This window comes from Magnolia sinica, chromosome 17, assembly GCF_029962835.1.
Source record: "Magnolia sinica isolate HGM2019 chromosome 17, MsV1, whole genome shotgun sequence".
NCBI classification, from domain to species: Eukaryota; Viridiplantae; Streptophyta; class Magnoliopsida; order Magnoliales; family Magnoliaceae; genus Magnolia; species Magnolia sinica.
This window is the reverse complement of record NC_080589.1, coordinates 34453793-34466999: the sequence shown is the minus strand read 5'-3', so window position 1 is coordinate 34466999 and position 13207 is coordinate 34453793. Positions and strand designations below refer to the sequence as shown.

At 39.7% G+C, this 13207-nt stretch overlaps 1 long non-coding RNA gene across 1 annotated transcript; it reads left to right on the top strand.

Annotated features, from left to right (window-relative positions):
- Nucleotides 1-2520: 2520 nt before the first annotated feature.
- LOC131231669 (uncharacterized) lies at nucleotides 2521-12035 on the top strand. Its single transcript, XR_009164504.1, has 4 exons — nucleotides 2521-4086; nucleotides 4256-4380; nucleotides 9482-9849; nucleotides 11589-12035. It is a non-coding gene; the product is annotated as an uncharacterized LOC131231669 (long non-coding RNA).
- Nucleotides 12036-13207: the final 1172 nt, after the last annotated feature.

The window sequence follows — 13207 nt, the reverse complement described above, 5'->3', positions numbered from 1 at the left end:
GATCGAGGGTCCCTCAATAGAATCGATATTCAAATATCATTGATATCGATGTTGAATCGATTGCATTGATCATGAACATAAATGTCCAAAAAGCTTAATGAAAAATCCTTTGGATTTATCGATGCCTCGACACAGCTATCGATATCATCGACATTCAAATTCTGATGACCTCGAAGATCCCTCGATCATTCTTATAAACTTGAAATATTTCATAGTAAGTCTCTCTCATTTTCAAGTGTCGATGAATTGAACCTCTCATCGATCATATCGGAGTTCGAAATCCAATGACATCGACACGTGCTTCGATTCCCTCGACCAGCTGGCATCAGGTTTCAAAAGTGTATGACTCTAAGTTTGTGTCATTAAGAGGATAGTCAATGTAATTGAGAGTATATCGATGATATCGACCTCGCTCAATGATATCGAACTCTGTCATAAACGTGACCATTTTATATCCGTTGGAACCTTTTTCCTATATAAAGAGGACTTGTCTATTGTTGTTGGTAAAGAAAGAAGAGAGTGCTTTTGAGTATTTTACCTTAAATCATATACCCAAAGCCCTTTCTCTCAGGGAAGTTCATCCTCCAATCTACCCTCATCATTGATATTCAATAGAGTGGATTGGGAAATGAACTTCCGCATTCAAGGATCCTCCAGCTACTACCTTAATGGCAAATCATTAAGCTGGGATGCCTTGAATGCATAGATGATTGGAATCGCTCTATCTTCCTAATAGTAAAATATTTAGAGAGTAGGATTCCATCATAACCTTGACCCAACCCGTCGCCATATATTGGTACATCATTTGAGTTGTGGATCAAGGAAGCAAAAGACTCTTCATCAACAAAGGAGGAGATCTTCATCAACGAGCTGAATGGGACTCATCCACTTATCAGTAAGTAACTAGAGTCCAGAGGACCCTTTGATCATTCCTCTGTAGGATTGGGTTTAAGGTGTTTCTCACCCTTGCAAGCCCTCGTAGGAGGCCTCCGGCAGGAGTGTACATGGTGGGTGCATTGTGTGGACCCTTGCTCTGTGGAGAGCATAAACATCCGGTTGAAGGTGAACCTGTCTAAAACCTTAGGTTAGAGGTGAACCGTGTGAAACCTCAGTCAGGGTCTTATGGAAGATCCTTGGTCAGTGTGCTTAAAAGTGGGTGCGTTGTGTTGACCCTTGCTCGTGAGAGCATAAACAGTCACACTACCAAAAATTGAGCAAAGGATACAGACCACGTCAGTTTTTTGCTACGGATATAAACCGTAGCTATATTTACTACAGTTTTAATCCGTAGCGAAAAAGTTGCCACACCATTAATAAATAACAGTGGTGTAAGGAGCTTTATAGGGCCTAAAAACTATATTTGTTCTATCTAAGCCGTCCATCTATTTTGAAATATTATTATAGGGCATAAAACCAAAAATCAGCTAGATCGATTGATAAAGTGGACCACACAATAGGAAACATGGAGATTAAATCACATGTGCTTACCATAGTATGGTCCACTTAGTCCTTATATATACTTTATTTTTAGTATTATGAACTAAAATTATTTATTAAAATTAATTGACGGAATAGATAAACCAAATGCATCATGGTGGGCCCCACGGAGCCCCTGACAGGACCGTCCATGGGTCTATCCACCCAAAAATGGGCATGCGCTCAAAACTAGCAGCGCCCAAAGTCCCTCCATTTCTCTCTCTCTCTCTCTCTCTCTCTCTCTCTCTCCATTCCTAATCCCATCTCTCATCTTCTTCCTTCTCTCTCTATCCGTTCCCTAATCTTCCCTCTCTCTATTCCCCAATCGCTTACAGGACCGTCAGCACTCTCACTCTCCCTCTCCCTCTCCCTCTCCCTCTCTTGAGCTCCCTCACCCTCGTCGTCTCCCTCTCCCTGTCTCGAGCTCCCATGCCCTCACTCATCCTTCAACAGCACCGACTCTTCAGCAGCGCTGCCTCCACCGGCACTCCCACACCTTCACTCCCCCTAACATTGAGGCTTCTTCCTCTTCAAAGGTTCCCTCTCCCTTAGGGTTTGGTTGATTTTCTTGTTACTGCGACTTGTATAAATTAGGGGAAAATGAAGGTGAAGGTGAGGGAAGAAGTGGTTCCCTACAAGGCAAGCAAACTCTCTCTCTCTCTCTCTCTCTCTCTCTCTCTCTCTCTCTCTCTCTCTCTCTCTCTCTCTCCCCCTGAATAGGATCACATCCCTGGCTTTTCTGTAAATTAGGGAAAAATGAATGTTATGGGTAAATTACATTGCCGAGTTTTTGTTGCACTCGATTTTGGGTAAATTACATAACTAAGGATTCTATTGTTGACTTTGGATGAAATCCGATTGAAAATGGGGACTTGGTTCTTCTTAATTTCTGGTTTTTGGTTATCATGATTGTATGGTGGAAAAAATAACATGGTTATGTGGATAAAAATACAATAATAAAATAAGAGCAATGTGCATGTGTGTGTGCATCATAGCTATTAAAATTAATTACCTAGGCATTTTGATGGTTGCACAACTACTAGGTGTATACTATCCTGGTGACCTAATACAATCATGTATGAAATTCAAAAGGATTGTAGTTTTATTTTGAAAATAAGATAATTCAACCACATAGTAAGATCTCTAGTAAGCCAATGCATCAAAACAATCTCAAATTAATGAATAGAACTTCACTCAAACATTTCACCAAACACCTAAATAGCATAAGTCAAAATAGGAGTCTTCCAAATAAGAGTCTTTTAAATGCTTTTGTTCATGGGCGCTTGGTAAGGGTTTCAGTTTGCTACCCCAAGTGAGATTTTCATTTTTATAATAAGGAAATAGTTCAAATTTCTGCTGACTATTGTCTATATGAGCAACGAAATAGCACAATCATCTGTTAGTATATTTTTAATTCTTCATAGCTTATTGGTAGAAGTAAATTTATGCACATTTGTGAATTCAGTCACTTGCAATGAATTTTCATACGAGTACGGGACCTTTTTGGCTATTGTTGTTTGTGCAAATCTTGTATTCCTGGCTATTGAAGCGAATATGATACTAAATCTTATATCTTTTGAATTCACAGATCTAATGTTTTAGTCTTGCATTAACCATTTTGCAAATGTTTCCATCCACTGGCATGTTTATGTGTATTATGATAATTTAGAGACGGTGGCCCATATTATATTGATCTCGTTGAATTCAATGGTCATGTTTGTTACACTTTTATGTCGGATTGGTGTAGACCAACTCATGAATGATGCACTTGCATAATTTGTTTGAGAATTGGTCACATACAGTCACAACTTGTGGTATTGTATGATCTTTTCTGCCAAGTTGACACATGTGCAGGGCATGAAAATGGTAGGCCCAGCCATGAGGATTATGATTCTAGAAAATCAGGTTGATATGCTGACTAGGTTAGCATATATACATGATTGTCTACAAATTACTGGGTTTCAAGCACTCTCTCTCTATATATATATATATATATAATTTAGAAGGTCTGCATGTCTTTATGACAAAGCTATGCTGATGATGATTATTATTATCTTTAGCTAATGGCTACTCTGCTGAGTTCTTAAATACAGGATTCAGTGCGCGTGCTTGACTATAACAACTGTATTTTGCTTCATTTGCTATCACATTGATGGCTCTATCATATCTGATGATACAAGAAAGTGAATCCTATTGGCATTCAGAATCCTAAGTGGCAGCATGAAATCTTCTAGTAAACCTCAAAAATTCATAAAACAAATCTATGGGTCTTAAATTTTCTGTTGTTCTGCCATTGTACGTGGTAAACCATCTTCTTTCTACTTTTCTGTTTGCTATTTTACCTTTTTATTATGGAATTTTACTAAATTAAAATATCTTTCTAGCTACGCAAAATCTGAAATTCAGTTCCAATTTTACTTGGGTTTCCCCCTAGTTAATGGAAGTTGCAACATCATAAGACTATATTCATAAGAGGATTGCAAGTATGAGCATTATGCAAAGACATTGATGGCTAAGTTGTTGATTGTGGCTGAAAAAATCCAACAGGTAGTTGGAATCACGGGCTTGATTCTGACAAAGCTTGATGGTTCTGCTTGAGGTGGCTGTGTGGTAAGACTCAAAATTTGTTTACTTAATTGTTCTTCTCATTTTTCATTATTGTTGACTAGATGGTCAAATGAAAAGAGCACTGAATTATTCTCATTCATTGAAAAAGGAAAAAAAAGTGAATTATTCTCCACACAACATCAACAGAAAAACACCTGTTTTGTACTTGCAGGTGAGTGTGGTGGATGAACTTGGCATTCCTGTAAAGTTTGTGGGCATTGGGGAAAGGGTGGATGACCTTCAGCCATTTGATGCAGAGGTCTTTGTTGATGCCATTTTCTCCTGAAAATTGAAGAGGTGTGGATCCTCATTTTCTGCATCTCCTATGATTTCTGTATACAGTTTTTGAATAGGATTTCCACTTATTCCCTGGTTCCTTGCCTGCTTCCAGAAAGTTGTTCTATATACATTATTCTAAAGTTACATAAGCATGAAATGCTGTTTATTAAGATAGGATGGTGATCGGCTTTCAGCTATGTACAAAATTTGAGTTGACAAAGCTTGAGACCTTTTTGTAGAATTGTTTTTCAGTTGTGAGTACAATTCTTATAATCTTATCTACTTATCCCTTATTGGTCATACGATCGATCTATTTCAATTATGTGCCTTTCGTGGTGGTTCAACATAGATCTATGAACTTGTGAACTGAGCTTCATTTTTCATCCTGCGGTCCCAAAAAAATGGCTTAGCAACCTTTCTTTTGCTCTCTTCATTCTGAAATATTAGACATACATCTTCTTATTTGTAAGCCCCGTATCCTAGACCGTACCGTTCCATAGGCTTCCGCGGTCTTCCCGGTCGAATTTCGGCAACCTTCGACCCTTAACCGGTATTTGTGCGCGACCTCGATTCTCATGCCGTCAACCCGAGTCGGCTCAACCAAGGACTTGTACCTTAGCAACCGCGTCATCGCCGCGGTTCCGATGCCGCGACTCACGCATCGAGGCGATACCCTAGTCGGGAGATGTGGGCCAGCGTTCGGTGCGAGGAAAATGCCGCGCGTGCGAATTTCCAAGGAAATCTCTACAAGGTGTCACATCAATCAATCAATCCATCAATCCCATCATGTCAAGTACACATCACCTTTCACCCTTTCCCAAGCAAGCCCCAAAAGTCAAAAAGTTTCTTACAACCCATACCCTCTCTTACAACTTTTGCCACAAAAGTCAAAAAGCCTCTTACACTCCCATCCCTCTCTCTCCCATCCATCACTCCATCACCCATCAGTCTCTCTCTCTCTCTCTCCCTTACAAGTCTCTCTCTCATTTTCAAACTTTCCCAAGCAAAAAAATCCATACGTATGAGCCTCTCCCCATATCTCCCAAGCTACATGTGTGGCCCACCTTTTCATCCCTAGATCTCCCATCCTAGCCATCCATTTCTCATCTTCCTCCATCAAAGAGAAGCACAAGGAGCTAAGGAAGTTAAGGGAGCAAGAAGATCAAGTGGTGGGTGCTTTGATAGGGTAGTTTTTAATGTTTTTAAGATGGGCCAAGTGAGGCCAACCGATCAATGGTTTGGATCTCACTTTGGACCCTAAGATGTGGCCAATGGCCCACTTGGATCATCATGATCATTCCATGATGGGGCCATTCTCCATGTACCCCATCATGATGTTTATTTTCTTGCATATTTAGGGTCATGTAGACCGTCTAATTTAGTGGAGAAAGGATCTCCACCGTTGGATTTAATTTTAATGGGCCTACATGTAATGGGACCCACTTGATGTATGATTTAGTGCAAGGGAGGGCCCATAGTTCCGGGGTCCCTCCATCACGCGGATCTCACTCTCTATCTCTCTCCCTTTTATTTTAATTTTTTTTTGTGATGATAATGAGATTGTGTGGCCCACTTTAATGGAGCCCACCATGAAGTTAGTATGTTATCCAAACCATTTACAAGTGGGGCCCACTTGCGTGTATTGTACCCACACCATCCATCAGTGGTGGCCCTCATGAGCAGGACCACCTTGCTTGGCCAGAGAGTCCAGCGTCCAGGGACGCTGGACGTTTGCTAAAAAAAAAAAACACAAATACAAGCTTGGTTCCAAGCCAATGGAGGAGGCCCACTCATGTAGGCCCCACCTTAATGTATGTCTTCAATCCACACCATCCATTCCTTTCCCAAGCCCCTTTTAGGCGTTGAGCCGAAAGATGGGATCAATCAGACCTTCGGGCGGGCATACCATACAAAATGGTGGTTTTCACCATTAAAACCTCCCCTGATTGTTTATACGCCAAAAAATGTCCAATATTGGACTTGCTTTGCTCGTGTTGAGCCATGGAAGGCCATTGGACGAAGTGGATTGTCAACATATGGACAGCAGCTGCTGCTGCTGTGTCAGACGCAGCAGGCGCTGCCTGCGCATAGCGCCCGGACGGGCGGTCGTACAGCCACCCACTGCTGTAGCCGTGGGCCCCACCTTAATGTTTATTTATCATCCAACCCGTTCATGAGGTGGGCCACCCTCAGTAGTGGGCCCCCTCCAAATTTCGGGTCCATCCAAGACTCAGGTGGCCCACATTATAGGAAACAGTGTAAAGTGAACCCTACCATTGAAACCCTTTTTGGGTCCACAGAAGATTTGGATCAGGGTGAAATTTGTTTTCACCCTTCATCTAGGTATACGTGGCCTTATCAACGGGTTGGATGGAGTCTAAACACTATGGTGGGCCCCACATGGAGCCCACAGTGATGTATATGTTTTGCCTCCACCGTCCAGGTGGACGGTGGAGCCCACTGTGATATTTGTGATTGTGCGCGTGCGTGTGTGGGTGTGTGCGTGTGTGTATATTTTTATATATATATATATGTACATATATGTAATATTATATAATATGGTATGTATTGTATATATATATATATATATATATATTATATTATATTATATATAACTTATTGATGGTCGAGGCCCACTTTGATATGTATTTAAGGCCCATCTCAGCTTACTTCTGGCCCATGGTTGAGGCCCACTTTGATATATATGTAAGGCCCATGGGTCGAGGCCCATTTAATGTATTAGGGGCCCATGGGTCGAGGCCCATTTGATGTATTAGGGGCCCATGGGTTAAGGCCCATTAAGATGTACTTGGGCCAATGGGTTGAGGCCCATTTGATGTATATATGGGGCCCAATTGGCGAGGCCCATTTGATACATATAAGGCCCATAAGATTAGGCCCATTTGATGCAATCTAAGGCCCACAGGTTATGGCCCATTGCAATGAACATAAGGCCCATTGGTGCAGCCCATTGATGTGGCCCACTTGATGAATATGAGGCCCATATGATACGGCCCAATTGATGTATTGAAGGCCCAATGGGATATACCTAAGGTCCATTGCAATGTGTAATCCCAACATGATTTATGTAATAATGTTTATGACGGGCTATACCATGGGAGCAATGGCGGTTTGACGTCCCCACTGCAAGTATAGTGTTGGTTAAATGTCCGCATTATGACTTTTCCTAGGGCCCATGCGTGTAATGTGTAGGCCGTCTAGGCCCATCTTCGTTATGAACATTATCCATCCCATATAACATGTTTAGTTTCATGATTCATGATCATATGCATCATACGTATGCTTGATATGAGGAATGACTGATCATAGCATATGCCTTTGGACAGATTATTTAGGGGCTCCCGTATAGGGGGTGTTGCCCTACATGAGTACACGATACGCGCAGGATTGCTGTATGATTGGATAGTGTGATTCATGCATTCGCATTGTGTGATATGGTTACTGTACGCCCTAGCGACATCAGGGCCGTTGCCTCCACAGACGTATCGTGGTTGGCAGGATTGGATACCGGAAATACTGTTCTACATGGAGTGTGATAGATATCCCTGGGTGAAAGTCCCTAAACCCTTATGGTACCAAGAGGTTGCTCCAACATCTAGACCTAATGGGTGCATGAGCACTGAGTACCGATTACCAGACGGTTGCGCTTTCCACTGTGTCGTGGTCAGTTGGAAGGGGGTGCGGCCTTACCTGCCCGAGAGTAGGGGGCAAAGCTAGGCTGAGTCTGACCAGCTTGAGGAATGGGTCCGCTATTGACGAGCCGAGCCCGATTTTGGCAAGCAGATAGTGAGGTCTTTTTCACTCACCCTATTGCGCGCGATGGGGTGGTAATCTAGCTTGGAGTGTACTAGACCCCGGTGATATTCCAGATTTGAGCCATATTGACATGTCGACTTAGATGAGGGTTGTATGCTTGAGTTGCATTTCGCATTTGCATGGCCTTGGTATGGCCGACATCATTCTTTGCACCGCATGGCCTTGGTACGACTAATGGTATTCTTGGCATTCATCAGCATATTCCGCATTACTCTGATACTGCATGGCTGCATTACCACTTTGAGCATACACTTTCACCACCCTCTAAGCTTTCCATAAGCTTATGCATGACCGTTGCGTGCAGGTGACAATGGATCGCAGCAGCGCTGAGGCTTGGACGCGTGGCAGATCATTTTGGAGCTTTTGGTCTATCTTCATTGTATTTCCTTTTATGCTCATTGTACTTGTACAGTTTTTGATCATAGTGGAAATGTGATGGAGTTTTTGGTTGTTGTTTGTGGGTTATGCCTTTGGTTATGCTTATTACGAATCAAACTGATGTTGAAAATCCTCCTTGTAGCATCCCAGGATCGGAACCTGGCGAATGGGCGCTGGGAGCCGAGAATGGGGTTCTACGGAGGCTGTCGGCGCCGGATTCGGCGATCGAAAATTTTGTGAGCCCGGTTTCCAAGTTTGGGGCGTGACATTATTTTCCTGACAAAAGCAGATTCTTTGGATTCTTGGTGGAAGCATTAAAATTGTTTTGTTTAACTTGTATTTGGCTGAAGTAGTTCCTTTTTTATTTTAATTTTTAATTTTTTAACCATTTGAAGTTAGGGTGTGTTCCTTTCATTTTAGTCAAATCATTTCTGGTTGTGTAGTTATTTTTATGCATTCTGATAAATAGATGTGGTTTTGGGTCTTTCTTAGGGTGCCTTAGATGGTGGACTTGACATTCCTCATAGTGACAAGAGGTTTGCTGGTTTCAAAAAGGAGGACAAACAACTTGATCCCGAGGTTCACCGATAGTATATATTCAGTGGTCATGTTGCTTCTTACATGAGGGTTAGATTCAAAACTTGAACCTATCCTCTAGGAAAACTCTGCTAGTGATTAAAATCACTGTATGATAATCATAGGACTCAAGAAAATGGTTAGTAATAAAATTTCTATTTTCTTGATATTCTTTTGTTTTCATGTGTAGATGAAGGAATGGGTATTGTATGTTGGAATAAAAGGTTGCTGATAACAGGTATCTCTAGAGCTATTCTATGCATTTCCATTTCATCTTCTTTTCCTTCTATCATTTTAACTCTCTCACTTTAGTCTTCTTTTCCTTCAGAATGTTCACATGAACTCTTGAAACATGCAGGAAGCAGCTGCATGCAATTCTATTCAAGTGAGGAGCCCTGAGCCTTGGGGCTTTTTCAGTGGGGTACATTGGACTTAGATTGAAAAAATAGAGAAAAAAACCTTTTAAATCACTTTTAAGATGGCCCTCATTAGCTGAGATTCTTTGACATTAACAGAGCTTGTGTAGGAGAACTACATCTCACATGGAGAAACAGGTACTAAAAAGTAGACTAAACAAGTAATGACTTTTGCTGTCACCTTTTCCAATTTGGCAGCTACCTTAACTGTTGGCATCTACCAGAAAATCATTGTTTACTTTTTGTCATAGCTAGACTAGAAGAAAAGCTCTTGGACATGGTATGAACCGCGTCTCACTTTCTTTCTTTTTCTTTTTAATATGCTTTTATATGATAGGAGATATCTGTATTTGGCAAATAATATGCTATGCCAATTTGTTGATCCCATGTTCTGCACCCATATGGATTAAATCAACTATTTGACATTGAAATAAACAAGGTATATACTCCTGTATGGATGCTTTTTCCATGCTTTCTAGATCATACTATCTACACTAGAATCTTGCACAGAAGGAAGGGAAAAAAAAACTTTTTTCTCGATTGCGAGACCTGTCTCTTACTTTAGAGGTGTTATATGATGCTTAATTGGGAGAAACAATATGGATTTGTTCAACCCAGAAATAGCAGTGGTTGGTCCACATTATGTAGTTTAGAGGAGTCTTGAGCATCAACGTAGGCAAAAGCAATCCCAACAAAAACAAGACTGATTGCTTTTTCCATGCATCCATACGGGAGTATATACGCAGTTCAGGCATTAGTGGTTTCTGTTAGCCTGACCTGCCCGACCTTAAACAGTAAAAAGAAAAGAAAAAATGGAAAAAAATAGCAAATTTTAAAAAAGACAATAAATATATGCTTATATATAAACAAGTTACATACATGTTGTCGTAAAAAAAACATGCTTATAATAATTTCAAGCATGAGCACAAGCAACCTAATCAGGATAAAGAGTAAACCACAATAATAATAATAATAATAATAATAATAATAATAATAATAATAAAGGCACAAAATGCCCAAAAATGTCCAAAGATGCCCGAATCAACTTTTCTTTCCTTACTCGTCCAAGCATGAGCACCAGCAACCTAATCATGTATCATTTACAATAAAAATAAAAAAGATAAGAAAAAATTGATTAAAAAAATTAGTGGAAAATAGGGGTTAAAACACGAATAACGGGAAAATCATCCAAATGGGCCCTAATAGAACACGCATCAAACATGATTGGGTTAATTGGGGCCCATTACATTGAAAATAAAAAACAAAAGAAGAAACACAAAAAATAAAAAATGATTATTTATCTGTCTTGCATGTTTTTCCCAATTCCTAAAGTGATCCATTCAACTCAAATTCATCAAACACCCTTGAATTTTGTATTTGGATATGAAAATAGGCATATAGATTTGGTCAAAACCACAGTATAATCTTCCTCCAAGCTCAAGGTGAAGAAAAAATATTTTTATTTTTATTTAAAGGAAAAAATTCAGTTATGTCAGTTGATCCAACTGATGTATTCTAATGAAGACTAACAATCCTTCTCTGCATAAAAGGAATGAGAATACAGCCGACAAATGCAATTGCTTCCCAAATAGGTATAAATTCCTTGTTGATGCAAACTAGTTGCATTTGATCGCATTTGAGCATCAATGTAGGCAAAAGCAATCCCAACAAAAACAAGACTGATTCAATTCCATTTTCAATAGACAACAAGGTGCATTCTTGCACACACTTCTTATTGTAATTGGTGCATTCTTGCACATGTTTATTTTTAATTTTCAATGCATTCAATTGTGAAAGGATTTATAACTTTGACAATGAAAGAGAGAGGCTCATTATGGAGAAGGACGCATTCATTCAAGAGCATGCTTCCCTGGAAAATCAATTGGTTTCTTTATAAACACAGATAAACAGCCTCACTGCAGAAGTAGATAACCTTACAAGCAAGGTGCTTAAACTTACAATCTAACCCTTTTTGTTGAACACAAAATGCACACGTCTTTATTGCCTTTCCTATTGCAGGTTAGTTCCATAAAGAAGGAATATGATAAAGCCCAATCTGAGCTCAATTTGAGTCGTTCAAAGATGAAAGAATGTGACGCTGAGATCAGTGCCATTCTCAAGGAGCAACAGAAGCTTCAACATAAAATTAGTGATGCAAATGTTGAGAGGAAAAATTGGAAAATGAGGTACTTGCAGTGGTTATTTTGTTCCTATTTTATTTAACTTGCTTGATCTATGAAATTGTGTATGTGTTCTTGATAGAAACCCACTCTTTCCTATTCACACAGATTAAGCGAATGGAGATGGAACAGAAAGATTACTCCCTGAAGGTAGATAAACTACTAGAAAGTCATAGTTGGATTGCACTGAGAAACAATTATTTGGAAAAAGTGGGACAGATTATGACTTCTCATCTTGTGATCCTCATAAATCAAGGGAGGAGCTTGAGAAACTTCAATCTGAACAATCTGGGTGTGTGATTAGATTACTTGTTGTGCTGTTTCCTGTGCTTCTTTATTTTCTTTTCCATGACAATGAAATAGCATGATTCAACACCTAATTGATGTTTGGTTTTACATTTTTTTTTTGAAAGAAGAAGGTTAATGGACATGCATCTCAGTTAATCTGAATGATTGCTTTCAGCCTTTAGAAGGGAGCCAACAAAAAAGTTATGGCAATGTTTGAGAAAGCTGAAGATGAATACAATGACTTATTATCCAAGAAAAATATCATTGAGGTATATTGCTGTATATCTCAGCCTGTAAAGGATCTCATCTTTTTTTCTTTTTTTCTTTTTTTAAATTGAATTTGTTTATGTCTGAAGTTGTTTGTTTACTGTATTCTTCTCTTGCTTAGAATGATAAGTCAAAAATCAAGAAGGTGATTGAAGAGCTTGAGAAAAGAAGAGGGAAACACTAGAAGTTTCTTGGGTGAAAGTGAACAAGTGAGTCAACACTTCTCTGCTCTCATGTTCTAGTTCATATTTTGTGCTTTTTAGTTGAAAATTAAGAATGCCATTTACTTTTGTTGGTATATTTCAGCGAAAGAAATTTCCTTTACGGATTATGTTAATGTGCGTGATTTCAACATTTCAGATGGCTGAAACTATGGCCCAAATTATAATATCTGGCTTCCTTGGATCCTTGGATCAGACGAATTCGGTGGATCCCGGGGATAGGCCATGTTTATGTATTTGCTCAAAATTAATGGAGCAGTCCCGGATGTGTGTCGGAGCTATCCGGATGAGCGGGGGTCCCTGGAATGTGGGAACCGCTGTTATGACCATGATGAAACTGTCCATTTCCTATGGACAACATTGGAGGGTCCTGGCCATTTCCTAAACCTAAACCTTAACCTATTCTCAATTCCCTAAACCTATATCTTATAACCTAAACCTAAACCTAAACCTAAACCTAAACCTAAACCTATAACCTTAACCTAAACCAAAACCTATGACCTAAAACCTTAACCTATAACCTAAACCTAAATCTAAACCTAAACCTAAACCTAAACCTATAACCTTAACCTATAACCTAAAACCTAAACCTAAACCTAGAACCTAAATGTATTCTTAAATCCCTAAACCTAAACCTACACCTAATCCTAATCTCAACTCCCTAACCTAAACCTACACCTAA